This window comes from Cetorhinus maximus, chromosome 9 (genome assembly GCF_964194155.1).
Source record: "Cetorhinus maximus chromosome 9, sCetMax3.hap1.1, whole genome shotgun sequence".
Lineage (NCBI taxonomy): Eukaryota > Metazoa > Chordata > Chondrichthyes > Lamniformes > Cetorhinidae > Cetorhinus > Cetorhinus maximus.
Window position 1 is genome coordinate 92,194,357 of NC_135887.1, and position 25,251 is coordinate 92,219,607.

Genomic DNA, 25,251 nt, shown 5'->3' on the forward strand with positions numbered 1-25,251 from the left:
TGTATTTCACAACATGTGATACAAATGTTGTCCTTCAATATTTGATTTAAAAGATCAGTCGGAAGCTGCCTCATTTGCATGGAACCAATGGTTGTAAATGGTGAGTGACTCTTGGGGAACTTCTGGCATCTTTCGTCTCATCTGCCTGAAAACAGGGACGGCTACCCATGTGTGAGAGGTGTTTAAGCTGCCCCCTCCGCACTGCCATCACTGGTTTAAAATGTTACCCTCTTCAGGGTTGCAGCTTCCTGTGGGTGTGAACATCATTGATTGAGCCTATAAACTCATGTAGAGGCTGGTATACCTGATCTTTCTCAACATGCTTGCTGCCATTGTTAAGCCAGGTCCCCATCTGTTGAGCAAGATTTTCCTGTTCTCACAGTGCTGCCTCGGAAGCAACATTAAAATTTTCTGTTATACCAACGTACAACAGGATTTTTGAAAACTCCATCAATAGGATCTTTAAACCAGATTTTGCCTGCAGCTGTAGGGTCACAGAGCCTTCAGCTGTCTATATAAATCTGTATAGGCCAGATGAGTGTATGTTTCTGTTATTTGTTTTTGGTACAGTTTGTGGTTGCCCATAATACACACATTTCATTAATTATACGTTCACGTGCCAATATAATTGTAGATTTTCATTTTTTCTCCATGCATTCCCTTGTTGTTTGGAGCATAGCTTTCTTGATGGAAAGGGTTGGGCCACAGACATCTCTGCAACCATACCCAAGTACTGCTGTGTAATAAGTGTTTTTGAGAAAGTTTTTTTTTAAGTTTTTATTTAGACAAACCTGAGGTATGCTTCCAGTGAAATTATCTTTAATGTTGTTTTTCCTCTTTCACTTCTTATCCCAATCGATCCTTCACCAATACTCCTCATGTGGCAAAATAAAATGAAAAACAACAATATACTTTTCACCAACAGAAGAATGCCCTGACTCTCATATGCAAGGTTGAGTTCATACACCAGTACAATTAAAAAGATCTGAGACTGAAACCTTACTGAAAAATATTCTTGCAGTTGCTGGTGAGGTTTCAAACCAGAAAATATCAAATCAATGTGCAGATACTCCAGTAGCAGCTCCATTAATCCTGGTTTCTTCAATGTTGCCACAAATGATTCACAATAGTCTCATTGAGTCTTCTAGTTTCAGATAACCAGTTAATGCATCGTTTCAGATGTGTTTTTTGGGGGAGATGTTGGCGTAATGTCACTGATCTAGTAATTCAGAGGTCCAGACTATTGCTCTGGGGGCATGGGTTCAAATCCATTTGAAATTTGGATTAAATCTGGAATTATAAAGCTAGTCTGAGTAATGGTGACCATCACAACTATCATCAATTGCTGTAAAAATCTATCTGGTTGACTAATGTACTTTAGGGAAGGAAATCTGCCATCCTTACCTGGTCTGGCCTACATGTGACTCCAGACCCAATGTTGTTAACTCTTAAATGCCCTAGCAAGCCATTTAGTTCAAGGGTAATTTGAGATGGGCAACAAATATTGGTGTTGCCCACATCATATGAAAGAATTTAAAACGATGTTTGGGACATTCCCACTGACCTTTCATTTTTTATAAATATTAACTTCTCTCAACCATCTGTAATGAAGGGCTTCATAACCAAACGAATGGCTAAATAAAATCTATCCCTGCCATGAAATGTAGAATAATGAACACCTAAGAATGTTTGAGGTTATCTAATCAATGGTTTCTGAGGATTCTGAGGGGACTTGAGGTGTAGCTGCTGAGAGGATGTTTCCCCTCATGGTGTAATCTAGAGCTAGGGGACACAGTCTAAGTATAAGGGGTATCACATTTAAGAGGAAGATGAGGAGGAATTACTACTCTCAGAGGTTCATCAATCTTTGGAATTCTCTTCCACAAAGTGCAACGGAGGCTGGGTCATTGAGTATATTAAAGGTCGAGTTAGACAGAATTTTGATCTACAAGGGAGTCAATGGTTATGAGGGAAGACAGGGAAATGGAGTTAAGTGGAGTCAGATCAGCCATGATCTTATTGAATGGCAGGGTAGGCTCAATGGGCCGAATGGCCTAATCCTGTTCCTATTTCTTATGATCGTATGGGGCAGGATCTTTAGGTCAGCGAGCGGGGGGTAGGGCCCGCTCGCTGACGCTTAAATTATGCCGGATGATGACGGGCGGAACTCCTGATGTCACCCCGCATCATCTCCATTTTCAGGTCGGTGGGGACGCAGCCGAATCAGCTGTGCACCCGCTGACCTGTCAATGGCCTACTGAGGCCATTTAAAAAGTCATTAACATAATTGATGGACCTGCCCATTCAACCTAAGGTTGGCAGGCAGGCCGGGAGCCCTGGCGGGCTTCAGAAAGAGCATGAAACCTCATCCATGGGCGGGATGAGGTTTCATGAGGGTTTTTAAAAATTTAATAAATGTTTGAGTTAAAGTGATGGACATGTCCCAACTCATGTGACAGCAGAGAGAGAGAGAGATGTTCCAGAGGAGTCAAGGACAGAATCTCTCTGGCTAGAGGTAAGAAATGAAAAAGGTGCAATAACGTTGATTGGTGTAGTATATAGACCACCAACTAGTGGAAGGGATGTAGAGAAACAAATTTGCAAAGAAATTACAGAGAGGTGAAAGAATTATAGAACAATTATAATGGAGGATTTCAATTATCTAAATATAGACTGGGATAGGAATAGTGCAAAGGGACAAGAAGGGTGAGAGTTCCTGGAGTGTGCTCAAGATGATTTTCTGCAGCAGTATGTTTCCAGTCCAACGAGACACTGTTGGATCTGGTTCTAGGGAATGAGTTCGCCCAAGTGGATCAAATAACAGTGGGAGAGCATTTAGGCGACAGTAACCATTGTATTATAAGATTTAGGTTGGCCATGAAAAAGGACAATGAGCAATACAGAGCAGGGATAATTAATTGGGGGGAAAGCCAACTTCGATGGGATGAGAATGCATCTGAGTCAAGTGAGTTGAAATCAAATGTTGGCGGAAAGACAGTGGCTGAAAAATGGGCTACCTTCAAAAAGATATATTGCAGGCAATGTCAACATATATTCCCTTGAAGGCGAAAGGTAGGACAAATATATCTAGAACACCCTGGATGGCGGGAGAATAGAGGGGAAGATGAAAAGGAAGAAGTACGCGTATGACAAACATCAGGTAGAAAATACAATGGAGAATTGGGCTGAATATAGAAGGACCAGAGGGGAAGTGAAAAAACTAATCAGAAAAGCAAGGAGAGGGCATGAAAAGAAACTGTCAGTTAACATAAAAGGGAATCCCAAGGTCTTCTATAAGCATGTAAATAATAAAAGAGTGATAAAAGAAAGGGCAGGGCCAATTAGGGATAAAAGAGGAGACTTGCATGTGGAGGCAGGATAAATAGTGGAGGTAAAAAATGAGTACTTTGCATTTGCCTTTACAAAGGAAGAGGATGCTACCCAAGCCAAGGTGAGAGAGGAGGTAACTGGTACACTCGAGGAATTTACAATTTAGAAGGAGGAGGTATTAGAAAGGCAATCTTTACTTAAAATTGATAAGGTACCAGGACTGAATGAGATACATCTGAGGATACTGAGGGAGGTGAGTGGAAATTACAGAGGCACTAATAATAATCTTTCAGTCTTCCTTAGACAAAGGAGTGATGCCGGAATACTGGAGAATTGTGAATGTTACACCCTTGTTCAAAAAGGGGTGCCAGAATAATGCTGGCAAGTACAGACCAGTCAGTTTGACATCAGTGGCAGTGAAACTTCTAAAAACTGTAGTTTGGGACAAAATCTTAGACAGGTGCAGGATAATTAAGGAAAACTAGCATGGATTCATTAAGGGAAAATCATGTTTAACTAACTTGCTAGAGTTTTTTGAGGAGGTAACAGAAAAGGTTGATAAGGGTAATGCTATTGATGTGGTATATATGGATTTTCAAAAGGCATTTGATACAGTGCCACACAACAGACTTGTGAGTAAAATTCTAGTTCATGGAATAAAAGGGAAAGTAGGAACTTGGATAATAAATTGGCTGAGTGACAGAAAATAGAGATTAGTGATAAATGGGTGTTTTTCAGATTGAAGGAAGATCTGTACTGGAGTTCCCCAGGGGCCAGTGTTGGGACCCTTGCTCTTCTATTAATGACCTGGACTGTGGTGTGTAGGGCATGATTTGAAAATTTGCGGATGATACGAAGATTTAAAGCATTGTTAACTGTGATGAGGATAGTCTTGAACTTCAAAAGGACATAGACATATTGGTGGATTGTGCAGACAAATGGCAGATGAAGTTCAATGCAGAGAAGTGTGAGGTGATTCATTTTGGCTGGAAGAATGTGGAGAGACAGTACAAAATAAAGAGAGAAACTCTAAAGGGGGTGCAGAAAAAATGGGACCTCAGTGTATATGTACATAAGTCATGCCACAAAAGGTGGCAGGGCATGCTGAGAGAACAGTTAATAAAGCATATGGTAGCCTAGGTTTTATTAATAGGGGCATTGAGTGCAAGAGTAAGGAGGTCATGTTAAACTTGTATAAGACACTAGTTAGGCCTCATCTGGAGTACTGCGTCCAGTTCTGGGCACCATATTTGAGGAAGGATGTGAAGACATTGGAGAGAGTACAGAGGAGATTCACAAGAATGAATCCAGGGGTAAAGAACTGTAGCTATGAGGATACATTGGAAAGGTTGGGTCTGCTAGAAAAAGTAGCAAGTCTGATTATTGGGAACAGTTTAGAATTCAGCAAAGGAGGACCAAGAGATTGATCAAGAGGGGAAAAATAGAGTATGAGAATAAACTTGCAAGGAACATAAAAGTGGACTGTAAAAGCTTCTATAAGTATGTAAAAAGAAAAAGATTAGTGAAGACAAATGTAGGTCCCTTATAGTCTGAAACAGGAGAATTTATAATAGAAAACAAGGAAATGGCAGAGCAATTAACGATTACTTTAGCCTGTCTTCACGGAGGAAGACACAAGTAACTTCCCAGAAATACTAGGGAACCAAGGGTCTAGTGAGAAGGAGGAATTGAAGAAAATTAGTAATACTAAAACAATAGTGCTGGAGAAATTAATGGAACTGAATGCTGATAAATCCCCAGGGCCCGATAAACTACATCCCAGGGTACTAAAGGAGGTGGCCATAGAAATGGTGGATGCATTGGCTGTCATCTTCCAAAATTCTGTAGATTCTAGAACAGCTCCAGCATATTGGAGGATGGCAAATGTAACCCCACTATTTAAAAGAGGAGGGAGTGAAAAAACAGTGAATTACAGACCAGTTAGCCTGACATCAATAGTAGAGAAAATGTTAGAGCCTATTATAAAGGATGTGATAACAGGACACTTAGAAAATATCAACAGGATTGAACAAAGTCAACATGGATTTATGAAAGGGAAATCATATTTTACAAACCTACTGGAGTTTTTTGATGATGTAACTAGCAGAATAGATAAGGGAGAACCAGTGGATGTGGTGTATTTGGATTTTCAGGAAGCTTTTGATAAGTCCCACATAAGAGGCTAGTGCATAAAATTAAAGCACATTGGATTGGGGGTAATGGCATGGATTGAGAATTGGTTATCGGACAGGAAATAGAGAGTAGGAATAAATGGGTCTTTTTCGGAGTGGCAGGCACTGACTAGTGGGGTACCACAGTGATCAGTGCTTTGGCCCTGGCTATTCACAATATATATATCAATGATTTGGATGAGGGAACCGTGTAATATTTCCAAAAACTTGATGGGAATGTGAGTGATTAGGGGGGTGTTAAGAGGCTTCAGAGTGATTTAGACAGGTTGAGTGAGTGGGAAAATACATGGCAGATGCAGAATAACGTGAATAAGTGCAAAGTTATCCACTTCAGTAGGAAAAACAGAGTGACAAAGTATCAATTAAATGGTGATAGATTGGGAAATGTTGATATACAAAAGGACCTGGGTGTCCTTGTCCACTAATCACTAAAAGCAAGCATGCAGGTGCAGCAAGCAGTTAAGGAGGCAAATGGTATGTTGGAGCAGGGGTGTCTTACTGCAGCTGTACAGGGCCTTGGTGAGACCACACCTGGAGTATTGTGTGCAGTTTTGGTCTCCTTACTTAAGAAAGGATATACTTGCCATAGAGGGAGTGCAGCGAAGTTCACCAGACTGATTCCTGGGATGGCAGAATTGTCATATGAGAAGAGATTGGGCCGACTAGGCCTGTATTCACTGGAGTTTAGAAGAATGAGAGGAGACCTCATTGAAATGTATAAAATTCTGACAGTGTTGGACAGACTGGATGCAGGGATGATGCTTCCTCTGGCTGGAGGGTCTAGAACAAGCGGTCACAGTCTCAGGATGCGGGGTAGACCATTTAGGACTGAGATGAGGAGAAAATTCTTCACTCAGAGGGTGGTGAACCTATGGAAATCTCTACCACACATGGCTGCAGAGGCCAAGTCACTGAATATAGTTAAGAAGGAAATAGATAGATTGGTGGGCTGTAAAGGTGTCAAGGGGTATGGGGAGAATGCAGGAGTACAGTGTTGAGATAGAGGATCAACCATGATCATGCTAAATGGTGGAGCACTCTGGAAGGGCCGAATCACCTACTCCTGCTCCTATTTTCTATGATTCTATGTTTTCCTTTGAGAAAAGAGGGTTGAGAGGAAACTTGACAGAGGTAGTCAAGATCCTGAGGGCTATGGATAGGGTAAGTAGTGAGAAACTGTTCCCACTCAAGAAAGCATCAGCAACTAACGGACACAGATTCAAGATAATTGGCAAAAGGAGTAGAAGTGAGGAAACAATTTTTCACCCAGAGGGTTGTTGGAGTCTGGAATGAACTTCCTGAAAGGGTGGTGGATGCAGGTTTGATCAAGGTATTCAAAAGGGAATCGGATTGCTATCTGAAAAGAAAGAATGTGCAAGGTTACGAGAATAAGGTAGGGGAGTGGGATTAGGTAGAATGCTCTTTCAGTGAGCCAGTGCAGACTCGATGAGCCAAATGGCCTCCTTCTGCACTGTAAAGATTCTGTGATTCTATGACTGGTCTTTAAGGGCCAGACAGAGGCTTTCAAGGTCTACTAAGATTTCCCAACTAAGATTGGATCGAGTCTATTCACATCCCCCACTTTTTCTAAGCAATCTCACCATAGTCCTGCTGGAGTTATGCTGCGAGTCTGACAAAACTGCCAGGGAAGTTCAGCCTCAATATCTTTTCTCATTACTGTCTGGATTATCATTTAAAGGAACAAGTAAGTTGATTTTTGAAAGCCTTTTGGGAGGAAAGATAAATGCAGGGCAGGAGGGAGAGATGAAAGAAAAATGGTTTGGAGGTCTTTGCCGTCTCAGTACTTGCTCCTGGGAAGAGTGAGTGGGAGTACAGATGAGTGAATGAAGGATTTTAAACAAGGTGAATGACAATGGAGCAAAGAGGAGGGAGAATGTAGGGCTCAACTGGGCAGGTCCTAGGAATAGTGATGCAAGTGGATCTGGTTGGAAGAAGAGGAAATGGGAAGCTAATGGTGTATGAAACACGATATGGCTGGGAATTTACACAAACCCCTCTTTGCGCCATTCCCCCCAGGAGCAGGCTAGGAATTGGGGGAAGGTGTAAAATTGAGTGGGATTGTGGAAGCGCCATGCCTCTTGCCTTCCCACCTCTACTGGTATTTTACCAGCAGCAGAGTCGGTAGTGGGTAGCCTGCTTGCTCTTGGGCCAATTGAGGCCTTTACCGATTAATAGGCACTTAAGGTCCTCTTCCTACCACTGCTGGTATTTTAGCAGTGGTGGGAGGGGGCTCTCAACATGTGCTGAGGCCGCCATGTATACTCTGGAGGACTTTTTAAATGCCCGTGGGGTTGGAACTCAATGTGTGCCTGGGGATTTGAAAATCGCAGTACCAGAAGTCATCTCAGAGTCCTGATGCTTCTGGGACCGTTTATAATTTTTGGGGAATCTGCAGGCCACCAATTAATGACTCATTGAGCTCCTTTAGGAGCTTGTTAATGAGCCTGGGCATTTGGGAAGACAATTTTGGTGAACACAAACAGTCTGGTGCATGTTAGTGCACAGCTGTCGAGGTCACCACAGGTCGAAAGAATAGTTCTTCTTGTGATGGTGAAAGGTTTCAGACCCTCACAGGAATGTGTGCATCACTTTTGATTGGCCCAATCCACTCATTCTGATGTATTGCTGAAAAAAGAGACATGTCGAAGCTTTGCACTCATCAGGACACTTTGCAAGAATACCAATATAAGGGGAAAACAACAATTTATATTGTATGTGAAGAGAGTGCCGATTGGTTGGCAAGTGGACTCTGATTGATGGAGGCGTTGCCATGGAGAATGCACCAGTGATGGTGAATGACAGTTAACTACAAAACATTGTTTGAAATTTAAACCAGGCAGTTTGATCCTGATTGGTCAAGGCATTGCCCTGAGGAATGAGTCAGCGAATGGCTGCCACTTGTTTTGTTCAGCTGAAACAGACTCACTGTGTGTACATGTTCTTTCTGTCTGCAGAGAACTAGGCCCTGTGTATTAATACATGTAGCTTCCAGTATAGGCAAATGTGCCACACTGCAAGCCTGACTGACAGTCTTAGATTTCAGGAATTTAATTTAGTTTTAATATTAGAGATCATGCTAATTGAGCATAGGGAATAGTAACTGTGTGCATTAACATTAATGCAGTGGGTAGTGACTTTTCATGTTTGCTTTGAATTGCTCTTAGGAGTAAACAGATATAGCAAAGAAATAATTTTCAATTAAGTGGCATATTTCAGATCCAAACTAATAACAGAAAATGCTGGAAATACACAGCACCTGTGGAGGTCAGGCAGCACATGTGGAGAGAGAAACAAAGTTAAAATTTCAAGTTGATAACCTTTCATGCATTGAAAAATTTATGGGGAGGTGGTGGCATAATGATTTTGTCACTAGATTAGTAATCCAGAGACCCACCGTAATGCCCTGGGGACCTGGGTTCAAATCTCACCGTGGCAGATGATGGAATTTGAATTCAATAAATATCTGGGATTAAAAATCTATTGATGACTGAAACCATTGCTGATTGTCATAAAAATCCATCTGGTTCATGAAATCTGCTGTCCTCACCTGCTCTGGCCTGCATGTGACTCCAGGCCCACCACAATGTGGTTGACTTCTGAACAAGGGTAATTAGGGATGGGCAATAAATGCTGGCCTAGCCAGTGATGCCCACATCCCATGAACAAGTGATTAAAAAATTCTGATGAAAGATGCATTTCCCTTTAAGTAGCCAAAAGCAAAATTTCCAAGATATTACATTGCTTTGTGGTGGGTCAAGGAATTGTGGCGGTGTGGAAGGGTGGGACTGCTCTTACCTGGTTCCATTCTTACCGTATATACTTATGTAAAAGTCAAATTTTCAGACCAATATTTTAGGCTAAAGGTTATGGGGTTGACGTGCATACTTTTTAAATTTATTCTTTCATGACATAAGCATCACTGACAAGGCCAGCATTTGTTGCCTGTCTCTAATTGCTAATCTAAACTGAGTGGTTTAGTAGGCCATTTCAGAGGGTAGTTAAGAGTCAAACACATTGCTGTGGATCTGGAGTCCCATGTAGGCCAGGCCAGGTAAGGATGGCAGATTTCGTTATAGTGAACCAAATATGTTTTTGTAACTATCAATGATAGCTTTATAGCTTTCAATTCCAAATTTTATTAATTGAATTTAAATTCCACCAGCTGCCTTGGTAGGATTTGAATCCATGACATTAGCCAGGACTGCTAAATTACTAGGTTAGTGACATTGCCACTTGATTTGGGCCCAAGTGAAGACCAAAAAAGACCTACACAATGGAATGAAGTAAAAAGCAACAACACTAAAGAATTCATATTTATTATCATTCACTGTCTGATCATTTAAATAATTTGAACAAATAAAAAATATACAGTAGAAATGTTCTAAGCATTTATTTACCTGTACTCATTTTCATTACTATTATTACATTTAAAATAAAATTGAATCATGAACATTTCCAGCATTAAACTTTGGTTCTGAAATTTTTGAGCTTTGATCCCTGAAAAACTCAGATTAATTTTTACACAGGGTCTATGAAAATATTAGGTTTTTTAGGCCAAAAATTATGGGGTTGACTTATACATGAGATTGACTTTTATATGAGTATATACAGTATCTATCTAATCATACCCAGAGTACTACATGCTTTGGCTTCTCTTTCTGCCCCTGCATCTTTACCTCTGGTGTCCCCCGAAGGATCTATCCTTTCACCTTCCTATTTCTCATCTAAATGTTGCCATTCAGCAACGTCATCTGAAAGCACAATGTCAGTTTACACACGTACACTGATGATACCCAGCTCCACCTCACCAACACCTCTTTCAACTGTTCCACCATGTTAAATTATCAGACTACTTATCTGACATCCAGTACTGCATGAGCAGAAATTTCCTCCAATTAAATACTGGGAAAAATGAAGCTATTATTTTTGGTTCCTCAGCCACCAACTCCATCCTTCTTCCTGGCAAGTGTCTGAGACTAAACCAGTCTGTTCACAACCTTGGTGTCACGGTTGAACCCAAGATGAGCTTTGGACCACATATTCGTGCTAGCACTACAAATGTCTATTTTCATCTCCATAACATTACTTGACTCTGCCCCTGCTTCAAGTCACCTGCTGCTGAAACCCTCATTCGTGCCTTTGTTAAACCCAGATTTGACCATTCCAACAGACCCCTGGCTGGTCTTACACCCTAAACTTATCCATGATGCTGCCCGTGTCTTAACTTATACCAGGTCCCGTTCACCCATCGCCTGTGCCTGAAGACTTACACCAGCTCCCTGTCAAGCAACGTCGAGTTTAAAATTCTCATCCTTTTTTCCCAATTTCTCCATGGCCCCTCCCCTCCTTATCTCTGTAATCTTCTCCAGTCCCAGTAACCTCTGCGTTCATCTAATTCTGGCCTCTCAAGCATCCCCAATTTAATCACTGCTCCATTGGAGGCCACGCCTTCAGTTGTTTAGGGCCTAAGCCTTGATATTCCCTTCCTTCTCTTTGCCTCACTCTCCTCCTTTTAAGACTCTCCTTAAAGCCTACCTCATTCGATCATCTGACCTAATATCTCCCTATGTGACCCAATATCATATTTTGCTTAAAAATAGGACATTTTATTATGTTAAAGGCACTATATAAATATAACTTGTTGACTACCTAGATTATTGACAGATTCAATGGATCCTCATCCATTCCTGTTCTTTGATTTTATGTTTATTTGTTTGTATGTACATACATTCCTCAACCAATTAGATTAGTACAATTAGATTGTACTAATATTCTCAGTTCTACACAGTGATGGGTAGTTATGCTTTAATCATTCTGGTGCTCCAAGTGCTCTTTGACCAGTTACAATGCATTTTCACTATTGCTCCAAACCTGGTTTCTTATGTTTCTCTATTTACCTCCTCCTTGTCCATCCTAACTCATCATCAACTTCTTGTGGATCCCTTTCCCTTCTTTCAAAAGCCTCTTTAAAACTTTTTTTAAAATCTATCCTTTGTTTCCCCTCGTCTCAGTTATTCTCCCCATCAGCTTGTTTGCACCTTCCTTTCCCCCTTAATTGTCAAGGGTTCTGAGTAAATGGTGCACACTATACAAACCCATGTTATAATACCTGTTTAGTTATTGAGCTGCGCGCTGGAGGGGCTATGGAGCATTCAGTCAACTTAAATGGCAGCTGAGATAGAGAGTTTGTTCAGTATATTTAAATAACAGCTGTGCGGGTTTCCAACGTAACCTGTTTGACTGCTTTAAATCCCTCCCACCTGTGGAGCTAGTCTCCAATGTGAGTTTAGCCTCCACCTGCAGCACAGGGTGTTAACACTGTGCAGTCACTCAGCTTAACAAATAGAGCATTGAATAGAGGCAGCCGGCAAGCAAGTGACGTAGTGATACTGGTTATTCCAGCAGTATGGGGTCTAACTAGAGAGGCAGAGTGACGCAGGTAGAACCGGCTGCATTGCTATTGTAAGACCTACCAGAACAAAGTTCAGCTGACGGGGAAGAGAGAGGAAATAAGGCACTTCACCTCTTAGAAGTACAAGCAGGGTTAATGGCTGCAAAGTTTGAGTGAACCTGGGAAGGAGCTTACAGTATCTGGTTTATTGGTAAGCAAATGGATAGTTTTTTGATTCATGTCAAGTATTACCTGATCCTTTAGAATACAATGGTCACACATTTTAGTGATGAACTGCTTGTGCTCATGTTAAGAAAACTCAAGTAAGTTGAAATCTGATTCTGTGGTGATCGGAGTTCTTTGAAATACCTGCTTATCCCACATTGTTAACTGTAGGATTCATTATTTTGGGGTAGATTTACTCAGTTACTTGGATGTCGACTGTATTACTGTAATTTCAGACATTGTTATCTGTGAGATAACTGTGTTGACCTTCCGCGCATTGTCTGAAGGGGGCATCAGTTAATGCACATCGCGAAATGAGTCTTCCTTTGGTTTCTGTGTGAGTCGGAACAAATAAAATGGTGCTTGACATTTTTCTCTAGTGCGGAGTGTGCCAGATGGTGGAGGATTTTTAAAGTATGTAAAGGAAACAGTTGCTTAGGCCACCAATTACTAGTGGTGCTTTGTGGGCATGAGGGTTATTTGTTACAGAGAGGGTTGCTGGGGGTGAGAAGGGGAAGATACCATTAAAAGAGACGTTGAGGTTCTACTATGTTACTGGTATGTCTGTCCTTGGTGATTAGGCAGCTTTCAATCCACTTAAGTTGTAAATTGGATATATTACCCTGTCTATTGAAATTTAAGATAAACAGTATATGCATCGTGTCTACATTATATCCTATTTGCATCAGAATTTGAAATCGGGTGCTGTTTGAAATTAGCTGAAACTATTTTAAAGTCTACTATTGTTTGCTAAGTTTTTATTGCTTACCAGGATAACTTGAGTTAATAAGGGACATCATATCATGAGGAATTTGAGTTACATGTTCAGGTTTCCATAACGTGTTGCCCCTTTGAGTTGAATTATTAACCCTTTTTGTTTTTGTGGTAATGCAGATGCTCTCCAATTCCACTTCATAGGGTTGCCAGTGACAACATAAGTACTTACAGAGGCAAACCTATAAAGTAATAGTCTGGTGCTCGAGCCTTGGGAAATGCTCAAAGCCATGTTGGGTGCCAACAGCAACAAAGCTAAATGCCTAGCCCCTGCAGTTCACCTTGTCAGATTTGTCCACATTTGTTAATGAACGATAGCCATGCACCTTTACCAACAGTAACCCAAGTAAGCCTTCTCCTGATATTAAGGATGTTATAAATATAAATGTATAAATGGCATGATTTTGCAGCAAGTGAGCTAAGCTGTAATACAGTTGTCTCCTTTTGGGAATGAGCCAGTAATATAAATGGATTATCAACATACCACCAAATTTTAGTTACTCTTGCCTTTTAATTTTTTTTTTGCTTTTCCCTCTATTAATTGATTAGGTTACAATTTTGCTAAGTTTCATGCCAAACTAGCCATGGTTAATATGGAGCTTGTTCATTGGATGGCAGGGGTGAAATGTTAGTGCTTGATGCAAATAGGATATATATGGATGAGGCCTATCTGCAAGTCGTCATCATCCTTCCCCTGAAATATGACCCTTTAGTTAGCAAAGGGATCAGGGACCATCACTGCCATATTTCCTGGGCAGGCATGCACCAGCACACTCAGCAATTCCAGATGGGAAATGAGACAACGTCCCGGTTGCATTTTTTAAATGTCCCTTTGGGCTTGAGCCTTCAGCAGGCACCTACCAAGCTACACTTTCCCAGAAAAGCCCCAAAAACCCTAGGGTAGTGCTAAAAGTGTTGAAACTTCATGATTCTTGTTGAAACTTCCTGACTTTTCCGACTTGAGGACTGAGTGAGCCTGAAAGTCAAAATCAGGAAAATTGGCTTTATTCTGGTAGCAAAATAGTGGACTGCATTTTCTAACTGGTGAAAATTGAAAAGTATAAAACCAGACACAGACAAAAGTAGGACTGCGAAATTATGGGATTGTAGATGAAGTTTTGGGGTTTGCTTTATCCGTCATGCAGGTAACCGAAGTCTCCAGCATTAAATGGGGAAAAGACTAAACTGAAGCCCTTTTTTTTACCAGATCATATTTTGCACCACTTTCAAACTGGACACTTGGGTTATTACAGACAGATGGCAGCCGCAGTCTTGTAGGAAAAGCGTGCTGTGCAATTGTCTTATTATTGTAAAGTTTGCATGCTGCCAGTGGATGTAAAATAGAAAGATCTTGGCTGCAAAATTTGGTGTCTGAGCCCAGCTTTTCAGCATTATGTCTGTTTTGACTCCCAGTCCACAGCACACTGCTTATGTGAGCAGCATTGGGTGCAGATTTTGAGAGCATTGACGCATGTGCAGGGACCGTCTGCTGGAATTATGCAGAGTGATGTCATGTGTAAAATTGGGCACCATGACAGCAGTGCTGCACTGTTGCCTACTGGCCTCCCACTGCCCTTGGGTGTATCTTGCCCATGGTGGAGGAGGTGTTGTGTGGCCTGCTTGCCCGTGGGCCAATTGAAGCCCTTAACAGCTACTTCCCACCATTTCTGGATTTCACCCACGATGACGCAGGCTGGTGAGATTGTGGCTGGACTGGGGAGGGTGCCTCCTGGGTGGGCAACTCGTGTCCATTGGAGGCCGTTCCCCACTCATTTCATCAGGGCCTGCCTGTCTGGCTCTGGCAAGATCACAGACTTGCTTATATGTCTGGGCTCCGTGGCTCCTTTTCAGGGACGGGCTGCAGTCCCAGCAGTGGCCACCACTCTCAGTGGTGCTGCGGTGATGAGAGCTGCTAGCCATTTGATTGGCTGGCAGCTGTCAGAGGTGTAGAAAGCCTTTCTCAAGCCAATTAAGGGCCCAATGGTCGTTAAATGGCTGCGGAGCAAGCTGGCCAAGCAGAAACGGGCTTGCCCCCAACTTTGGGGATGGGAGCCTTGCCTCAGCCCTGTTTGTGAGACATCTGTGCTTCATCATGTATGTCCTCCTTGAAATCTACCACAACTCAGCAGGGTGAGGATGACATTGCTAGTGGCTGTGAAGCTGGCTGCAGCCATGAACTTGTCAGATCCCTTTCAGACAGGAGCAAGTGATGTTTGCTATATCTCGCGGTTTTCCAACCACATTTTTGTATGAGGTACCAAGGCTTTGTATTCCAAGAGAGCTGAATATGTTTCATTCTCTCTTGCCAGAAAAAAGCAGGTGGGGTAAACACACGGCTTTGTGAAGCTTGCAGGTTTCACCACAGTGTAGGATGCCATTGATGGTGCACGCATCACTCCGTTGGTGCTGCATGTCCATTCAGTTGTAGGGCAACCAAAGGGATTCGACGCCACCAGCATCCAGCTGGTGTGTGACCATAAGTAACATATATCGTGCAGGTCAAAGCTTTGGTATGCTGGAAGCAGTTACAATACTTTCGTTCTGCAGCAGTCCACTATGCCAGTTGTATTTGAATAAACATCAACAACCCAGAAGATGACTGCTCAGTAACAAGGACTACACTTTGACATGGTTCATGACTGCAGTGTGCAGCATGAAAACAATAAAAACCAAGCTGCCACACAAAATGTGACCAAGCAGACCATTGATGTTCTGAAATAACACTTGCTGCCTGGACTGCTCTTAAGGAGCCCTATAGCACTCCGCAGATTGCGTGTCAAGATTTGTGATGATTACATGATGCTCAACCTCGCCATCATGCTTGCCACCAGCTATATAGTGACCAGCTGAGGAGGAGGAAGAGAGGAGGCAACTAGTGTAGCCCTTTTCCCGTCAGGCCATAAACAACTCATCTGGCTGTGGTACCAGGAAACACAACCCCAAATTCTCCGTTCACTAATAGTCCCACACCTTCCCTGCCCTCTGTAACTGACCATAGTGTCCACTTGGCCACAATGCAAAAATAAATGACAAGCAACTTTCATTTATATAGCACCTGTATCATAATGAAACATCCCAAAGTGCTTCATGGGAGCATTATAAAACAAAGAATGACACTGTGCCACATGAGATGAGGCCAGATGACCAAATGTTTGATCAAAGAGGTAGGTTTTAAGGAATATGATAAAGGAGGAAAGCGAGTTAGAGAAGTGTGGAAGGTATTCCAGAGCTTGGGACCTAGGCAACTGAGGTGGAGCAGTTAAAATCGGTGGTGCTCAAGAGTCTGGAATTAGAGGAATGCAGGCATCTTGGAGGGTTATGGGGCTGGAGGAAATTAGAGATGGGGAGGGAGGAGGCCATGGAAGGATTTGATAAGCACCAGAATGAGAATTTTAAAGTAAAGGCATTGCCTGGCTCTGATCAGTGAGCACAGGAGTGATGGGGGGAATTAGACTTGGTACAAGTTAAGACACAGGCAGCAAAGTTTTGGATGAATTCAAATTTACAGAATAAAATGTGGGAGACCAGCCAGGGGTGTGTTGGAATAATGGAGTCTATAGAGGTAATGAAGGCATGAATGGTGGTTTCAGTAGTAGATGAGCTGAGACGGGGTGAAGTCGGGCGATGTTACAGAGGTGGAAATAGGCGGCTTTAGTGTTGATATAAATAGGAGGTTGGCAGTTCATCTCTTGATCAAATGTGACATCAAGGTTGCAAACAGATTGACTGACTTAATTTGAGGCTATTCCCAGGGGAGGAGATGGAGTTGATAGCTAGGACATGCAGTGGAGACTGTAAACAATGGCATCAGTCTTCCCAATATTGGAGGAAATTTCTGCTCAACCAGTATTGGATGTCATGTCTGATAACAGTCTGATAATTTAGCAACAGTGGAGGAGTTGCAAGAGTTGTTGCTGAGGAAGAGCTCGGTGTCATCAGTGTTCATGTGAAACTAATGCTGTGCCTTTGCCAAATCATCCAGGGAGGCAGCATATAGATGAGCAATAGGAGGTGGTGGGTGACACCAGAGGTACACTCCAGGAGCAAGAACATTTATAAATCAAGCATTGTCATATTGCGCGCACACATTTAAAATCGCTTCTGAATTCCTTTAATGTCTTGGATTCTTTGCTTACCCCAGAACTCCTATGTAGTGCCACCCCAGTGGCTATAGCACCGCTAGCAAAAGGCCACTGACTTTCAGTGCAGAATACTGCAGAATATTGCAGCGCACCCTTGAACAACTCCAACCATAGAATTCCCAGCTCCAGATTACATCATCTCAACATGGGTGACAGCAGTCAGGGCTGGCTGGCTGACAAGGTCTCATCGGGGACAATGACAGAGTAACAGTGGTGGGAGGACAAATATTCTAATTCTGAGAGGGGACAGCAGGGTTGTGCTCCATGGAGACACCTTCCCTGGAGTAGCATTTTAGCAAACCTACTAATATGTTGGAAGACAGATTACCTTGGACCTTCCCTCTCCCCTATTGTGCCATATTTCACTCTTTTTTTCCCCACAAATGGTCCCAGTCATTATGGACCTTTTCCTTCAAGTGGTGCAGGCTGGTTTTCAGTATTGTAGGCTAGCTTTCAGTGGTGCTAGTGTTACCCAAACCTGAGTCCCCTGCAGCTACTCAACACCAAAGTTGATGTGCTGTCTACAACGGGTGCAGGCATGATCTCCATACCTGTTTTCAGGAGCTATCAAATTTGGCTCCCGTTCTGTTTTGCATTAATATATGTCCACAATCTCAGGCTCTCAAGCTTTAATTAATTGGCAACTGGATGAATAATTCTTTTGTTAAACATCTGTCTCATTACTGATTCAAGGTAGTTTGAATATTCCCTTGTGCAGGGACCCAGGCACAAACCCTCACTCCCTCTTTTCTAAATGCAGATTAAGAACGTACTGAGGGAGGGTTCAGAGTTTTGGGCAGAACCTTTGTTTTGCCTCTTTCTGGCCTACAATATTCCCCACCTCTTTTGTTATAATCCTAATGTAAAAGAGAAAAATGCTGTATGGAGGGTTTCCCCCGTTAACATCAGGAACATCCATAAGATATTCAGGATCATGGGAGTGGAGCAGGAGTTGGGATGCTTAACAAAATGCCCAGTTTCACAGTGACTTGACTTGCATTAGTAAAACTGGTAAAAGAAGAAAGAGATGCATTTCTGTAAATTCATCACTGTTTCTTAGCCATACAGACCCACAAATGCTCTGCTGAGTGCCACAGCAAAATTCCTCAAGCAATTGAGTCAGTCCGGTTGGGCCGTGAATAATGCAGTGTCTACCCAACCATGTTCCAGAGGAATTTCAGATGGACTTGAGGATACATCTGGCGTGGATCAGGGGTGTGGTGCAAAACTATAATGCTCTGTCCCTCTCTTCTCTTCCTCTTCACCTCGCCCAGTAGTTCCCAGGCCAAATTATTAAAAAGCATCAATCTGTTCTAAATTTTTAAGTGACAGACATTAAGATGAAAATTTTAAATCAAAGTGAGTGAGTCTTATTATTTGTCCTCATTATCAGCTTCTGCTGAGAGGTCTTGTGGGAATGCCAGTCAAATGGAATCCTATGATCTCTGTGCTGTTCTTTATTTGTACCTGGTGCTGCTACAATTTGAATCCAATCAAGAAAAAAATGGCATTTATATAGCCCTTTTCTCACCCTCAATATTGCAAAGTATTTTCAAAGTGTAGTCACTGTTGTAATGCAATATGTGGCAGCCAATCTGCACACAGCAAAGACCCATAAATGATTGATGTGATCAGAAACTGTGGTGTTTGAGGGATGAATATTAGCTAGGATACTGGGGAGCACTCATCTGTTCCTCTTCAATTTACTGCCGTGGGATCTTTACCTCCATCTGACAGAGCTTAATGCCTCATCCTAAAGGTGGCACGTCTGATAGTGTAATGCTTCCTAACTACTTCACTGGTGTCAGCCTGAATTATGTAACCGAGCCTCCAGAGTGGACTTTTGAACCCACAATCTTTCTGACTCTGAGGCAAAAATGCAACAACTAGCCCCTAATATCCCGTGAATCAAATGTGGGAAAGCAGGTCGGCACACTTATTTTTAAGCAAAGTTCCTGATGGTGTCTCGTAGCATCTATGTGAATCTCCGCTACTGTATGAAAAATAGATAATGTATCTTTACACGTTTAGCTGATGGCAGAAGGATTGGGTGTTTGCAATCGGCTGCAGTGCACAAATGAAAGCGCCTATTATGATGGCTTACCACTGCTGGTTGTTAACAGCAGTCAATATTTGTACAAGACTGAAAAACTCAGTTCAACTGTTATAGGACAGGAGTACAGTTCAATGCATTAGATTTAGATCATTGTGTTGTTATGGTAACCAATCTCTGTGTAAACAGTAATGGATAACAAGGAGTGGTTCCAAGGTGCTGCAGATAATTGAGCTCAAATGATGTTTAAAAAAAATGAGACAAGCATCTTGTTCTGTTCGAAACGGTCACCCAAAACTCCCTGATAACATTACAGTTTTCTAATTCCTAATTCTTCCCAATTGTGCTTGGGAGGCATCCTGGATATTGTGCTTCAAACACTTTTACATTAGCAAGCCACAGCTGATGGCAGATGGTTTCCTCGCTGTCGGCTACAACAATGAATGTAAAGATCTAGTCTGCAGACCGCTGATGTCACCATGTGTACACAAAAGCATTGGAGTAAGGTTTCTTAATGCAGTAACATAAATGTAGAGTCCTGTGCAAGTTGGTATCTGCACTCTTCCTCAAGACCCAATATTTCGCATCAGAGCTCGACAGCCCAGAGTAGTACATGATGATGAATGGGGTACAGCAATGCATGGAATCATGGGCTCTTGAAACAAGTGACAGTAAAAGATAAAACACTTCTTCTAATTAAATCAACATTTGTGTTGAAATTTAAAAGTAATTTCTGGGACATCAAGTCTGTCAATGTTTGTTTGTTTTTACTGAATTGCTCTTACAGAGAACTGACACACACATACAACAGGCCAGATGGCCACCTTCTGTTCTGTAACCATTTATGATTCTACGTTTAGGATTTTGGGTTACTCTAGAGGAACCCTAGTTCTATATATTCCTGCCAGTTTATTTTCCCTTCCCCAGATAAAGGAAAATTTGTAGTGTGGTCAGAAAATAACCATCGTTAGTTGATTTAAGTTATTGGTTTTATTCCATGTCTTTGTGTAACCTGCCATGTGTTCCGAGGTCAGCAAAGAACAATTGATAGAACATTTGAATCTTTCAAGACTATGATCTTTAGATCTTTGGGTAAGGGTTTGACTGACATGGAGCAAAGGCAGGGAATTGGAGTTAAAGTGCAGATCAGCCATGATCTAATTGAATTTGGATCAGACCCATGGGGCAGAATGGCCTGCTCCAGTTCCTAATTTTAACAGCCAAGTATAATAAGCACTAAAAAAGGAAGGTAGTGGTGGTAGTGTATATATCTTTTTAAGTTGTTAGTAAAATTAGTTGTTCTCTACTACATGAAACTAAATTGCTTACAATATTGTGTTACACTACATGTTGCACTAAATAATGATCTAGAATACCAATGGTTTGGTAAGATGTAAATTCAGTGTAGGCTGGCATTGGGGGGGGGAAGGGTTAAGTGTGTTTCTTCTAACACTAAGGAATTTGGAGCAGAATCTGTTTGTTTTAAATTATGTTCTACCATGAGTGAAATGTAATTAGCATACTAAACTACTTTTTGGCTGGAATTTTACCAGCCGCTTGGCAACAGGCTGGGTGGTGGGAAGGCTGGCAAAATGACGAGTAAGTCATTGGAGGGGGCGTGTCTGATGTCCTCCCACCACCATGCCATTTTGCCAGTGGTGGGAAAACTGGTAGATGGGCCATCCACCGAGAGCTCAGTTGAGCCACTTAAGTGGCCAATTGAAAATGAAAGTTGCCGTAGTCCTAGAGGACCATAGGCTTCTTTCTCATTAGAGAGAGATGACTGGTGAGTTTAACTTGAGGGTCACCACACCTCAGGCGAGGGGTGAGGCCTTCATGGATGACCTCAGCCAGTACGGGAATTGAATCTGCGCTGTTGGCATCACTCTGCATCACAAACCAGCTGTCCAGCCAACTGAGCTAATTAAGGGCCTCTTTTTTACCTCTGTGCATTTTGCTAGTAGCAGGGCGCTGGCTGCCATGTGGAGAGACCATCCAATAAACCCCAGCTATCTCTTAGTGGGCTCGAGGAGGTGGGGAGGGCTCTTTTTTTTTTAAGCATTCCACAGTCCTCGGGAGGCGAGGGTGTGCCGTGACCCCCGGCAGCAATGGCCAGGCCCACGCAACAGCACCACCTGCCCTCAGCAATCCCCCACCCTGACCCAGTAGCCAGGGTCTGCCTGGCCTCATGTCCTCAGACCCCGCATCTTCTCTTTGAATCCAATGGAATGCATTGTCATCCTGCAGCTGCATCTTATTGATGGCCACCAATAGCAGTGATCCTGCTGATGAATTGCCTGTCCTGTTTATTATGTTCACAGGATGTCGCTGGCTAGGCCAGAATTTGTTGCCCATCTCCAATTGCCTTAATTGTGAGCCACCACCTTGAACCGCTGCAGCCCACGTAGTGTAGGAAAACCCACAGTGCTGTTAGGAAGTTCCAGGATTTTTGAGCAAGTGACAGTGAAGGAACGGTGATATAATTCCAACTCAGGATGGTGCGCGGCTCGGGGGGGGAGTCTTGCAGGTTGTGGCGTTCCCATGCACCTGCCTTGTCCAAACCCACGAAGCTACCACCCAAAAATAAAGTGCTATTGAAGGAGCCTTCATGAGTGTAGATGATGTACACTGTGTATCTGTGGTGAAGGGAATGGATGGTGGAGGTAGTGGGTGGGTGCCAATTAAGCAGACTGCTCTGTCCTAGATGGTGTCATGTTTCTTCAGTGTTGTTGGAGCTGCACTTACCCAGACAAGTGAGTGTTCTACCACACTCCTGACTTGTGCCTTGTAGATAGTGGACAGGCTTTGGGGAGTCAGGAAGTGAGTTACTCTCCACAGAATTCCCAGCCTCTGACATGCTCTTGTAGTCAATGTTTATATCGCTGGCCCAGTTCAGTTTCTGGTCAATGGCAACCCCTAGGTAGTTGCTAGTGGGGGATTCGGTGATGGTAATGCCATTGAATGCCAAGGGGAGATGGTCATTGCCTGTCACTTGTCACATGAATGTTGCTTGCTAATTATTAGCCCAAGCTTGACTGTTGTTCAGGTCTTGCTGCATGTGGGCACACAGTGCTTTAGTATCTGCAGACTTGCAAATTGTACTGAACATTATGCAAACATCCCCATTACTTTCCTCTATCATAACGTCAGGTCATTCATTGGGCTGGCAGCTTTGGTGGTGGGCTGCAGTCTGTAACATGGACAGAAGCCTTGGTTGCTGTCACTTAATTAGCCATCACCAGGAATGTGCCTTCCCACCACTGGCTGAAGGGGACGCCTCCTGCTTTTACGCCCCAGCAGAGGGACTTCAACTTCCAGGATCAAAATTCAACCCTCTGTTTCTCCTGTTATAAAGGCATCTCTGGAAACAGAACACGAAAGAACTCTCCGGTGCAGCTATCCTGTGGGAAGGCAAACCCTGCAGAACCATCTGCTTACCACTAGATGTAGGATCAGGATTCGGGATATCATTAACCTGTGGGGAAAACCAGTTCTCCAGATTGTGTCCCTAATCCCTGGGGAAATCATATCTGCAGGAGGTGCTTTGCCTTCATGAAGAGTTTGATGCTCGTTCATCATCCTTTTATGGCAGGACCCCTGAGATAATTGTCACATTCCGTTCAGCCAAGAGCTGACATTTATTTCTTCTCCTCTGCAGGAGTAGGCCATTCGGCCCATCAAGCCTGCTCCAGCATTCAGTAAGATCGTGGCTGACCTGATTGTGGGTCTAACTCCACTTTCTTGCCTGCTCCCCATAACTCTGGACTCCCTTGTCGATCAAGAATCTGTCTGACTCATCCCTGTATATGTTCAGTGACTCAGCATCCATTACACTCCGTGGAAGAGAATTCCAAAGATTAATGATGCCCAAGAGAAGTAATTCCTCTTAATCTCCGTCATAAAATAGGAGCCCCCTTATTTTGAAACTTTGCTCCCTAGCTTAAGGTTCCTGCATGAGAGGAAACATCATCTTAACATTCAACCTGTCATGGCCCCTCAGAATCTTGTGTATAAGATCACCTCTCATTCTCTAATTGAGTATAGGTCCAATCTTTCAACCTTTCCTCATGAAAGAAACTCCTCATCCCAGTGAACCTTCCCTGAAATGCTTTCAATCCAAGAATATCCCTCAAGGAGATCAAAACTGTATGGAAAACTCTAGGCGCATTCTCACCAGTGCCTTGACAGCTGTAGCAAGACTTCCCTACTTATATACTCCACCCCCCTTGCAAATGGAATGTTGCCCTTTACCTTCCTAATTCCTTGCTGTACCTACATGCTGACTGAGGTTCACGTACAAGGGAACCTAGACCCCTCTGTACTCCAGCATTCTGCAATCTCTTCCCGTTTAAAAATAATAATCTGCTTTTCGATTCTTCCTGTGCAACCTCACATTTTCGCACATTATACACCATCTGCCAATTTTTTGCCCACTCACTTAACCTTTCTATTTCCTTTGAGTCTTTGTATCCTCCTCACAACTAGCTTTCCTACCACACTCTTTTCAGGAAATTCAGCTACAATTCAGTCGGTCCCTTCACCCAAGTCAGGTACTTTCTTCTGTACTGTATCACTAGGTATACCCCTTTTATTTTTGAAAATGTGATTTTTTTTTAAACTTTCAACTGATTGGGAATTTGAGCTGAGACAAAGCATGCTGCTTAAATGTAAAGCCACATTCCAAGCTGAAGATGGGAGAAACAAATAAATCATCCTCGGGAATGTAAAGAGAGAGACATTTCCTATAATCCAGACACCCATTGAGACTCAAAATTGTGTAAGGAAGAGACATTAAAAATGCAAAAGTACTGGATATTGAAACAATGGCTGTCGCAGACCCACCCAAAACCTCTTGGAAATACACAATGGGTGAAGTATTTCAAGGCAAGGCTGCCCAGCCACTTGAGAGAGCTTGCAAGTGACACTGTGTATCAAGAAAGCCTTCAATGGAGGAAACAGGCCGAAGGCTGCTCTCTCTCTTTGAGTAAGTGTGTCGCCTGGTTCAAGAAATCAACTTTACCAGAAACATACCGACAAGCTGAGATCTTGTAATAATTGCAACATCTTCTACATCTGACTATATCCCAAGAAACCAGCTAATCTAAATCGGTCACAGCATTTAAACCTATGCCTTGAGGACAATCAAAGAACACTTAACCATATAATCATTTACTTTTTTTTTATTGGTCTCTAACTCCCCTTATTTCTGATATCGGGTGTGTGGACTCAACTGCTTGCATGAGGGCCGAATGCTTGATGTCGTGATGTTACTATTTTCTCAGGTAGTGGTTAATAAATTTGCTCTTTCTTTGACTCAAGAAAACCTTGTTTGGTTCCTTTTATTGTTCACAGCTTAAACAGTTAAATACATTCTGATTTGGAAAAGGCGTATCCTCGTAAAAAAGAAACTTAAACCTTTGTTGTGACTGACTGAGGAGGTTGAATAGAGCGGTGCCAGCTCATTCCTTCTCACCAGGTCATAACATCTTCCATTATTTTTTAAAGTGGCTTTTTTGTATTTTTGTGCAGCACCTCCTTATTTACATACCTACCCCACCCATCGCCGCCACCCCCCCCCCCCCCCCCCCCCCCCCCCCCTACCCAAGCTGCCTGCCTATGCTGTTGTATGTCTTATTATTGGGCTGCTTTTGGCTGAATTCTATGCAGGTGCAGCGGCTTTACATCTTCCCCTTGTAATGACAAAGTCAGGTGATCCCACCTCCATGTTTGCGGTTCACCCTGCTGTCATTGAAATTTCAGTTGGCTTGAAGTGGGCCTTCCAACCTCACTGGGGAAGAAGTCCTGCCTCTCGGAACTGCTGGCCAATTATAATGCACTCTCCCCAAGAGTGCCACTGGGAATTGTGGCCACTACTGGAACTCGGTTAAGTTCAGGATCTAGCTGACAAGCCCTGGTAACGGGGCAGGATTGACAGGGTAACAGGCAAGGGGGAGGGGAAAAATGGAGGGGTGAGAAATACCTTGGGTGGAGGACTCCAGGGCGGGGACACTATGTCTGATCAAAATTTCCTGTTCTGATGGGAGGACCAGAAAGCTTAGTCAAAGGTGGTTTTTAAGGAACACCTTTTAAGGCAGGGAGGTGGATAAGTTTAAGGAGGGAATT

General features: G+C 42.8%; 1 protein-coding gene across 5 annotated transcripts in view; it reads left to right on the forward strand.

The window, feature by feature from the left end:
- Window positions 1-25,251, forward strand: part of eps8l2 (EPS8 signaling adaptor L2) — a 598,035-nt gene that overhangs the window by 399,913 nt on the left and 172,871 nt on the right. For 3 of the 5 annotated variants that reach the window (XM_078549091.1, XM_078549096.1, XM_078549095.1), the window contains exon 1: window positions 11,881-12,145. The exons of 1 other annotated variant lie outside the window; for it this stretch is intronic. The gene's annotated coding sequence lies outside the window, so the exon portion shown is untranslated. Of the gene's footprint in view, window positions 1-11,880; window positions 12,146-25,251 lie in introns of those variants that run through there. One more of the 5 variants, XM_078549092.1, reaches the window with a different exon arrangement.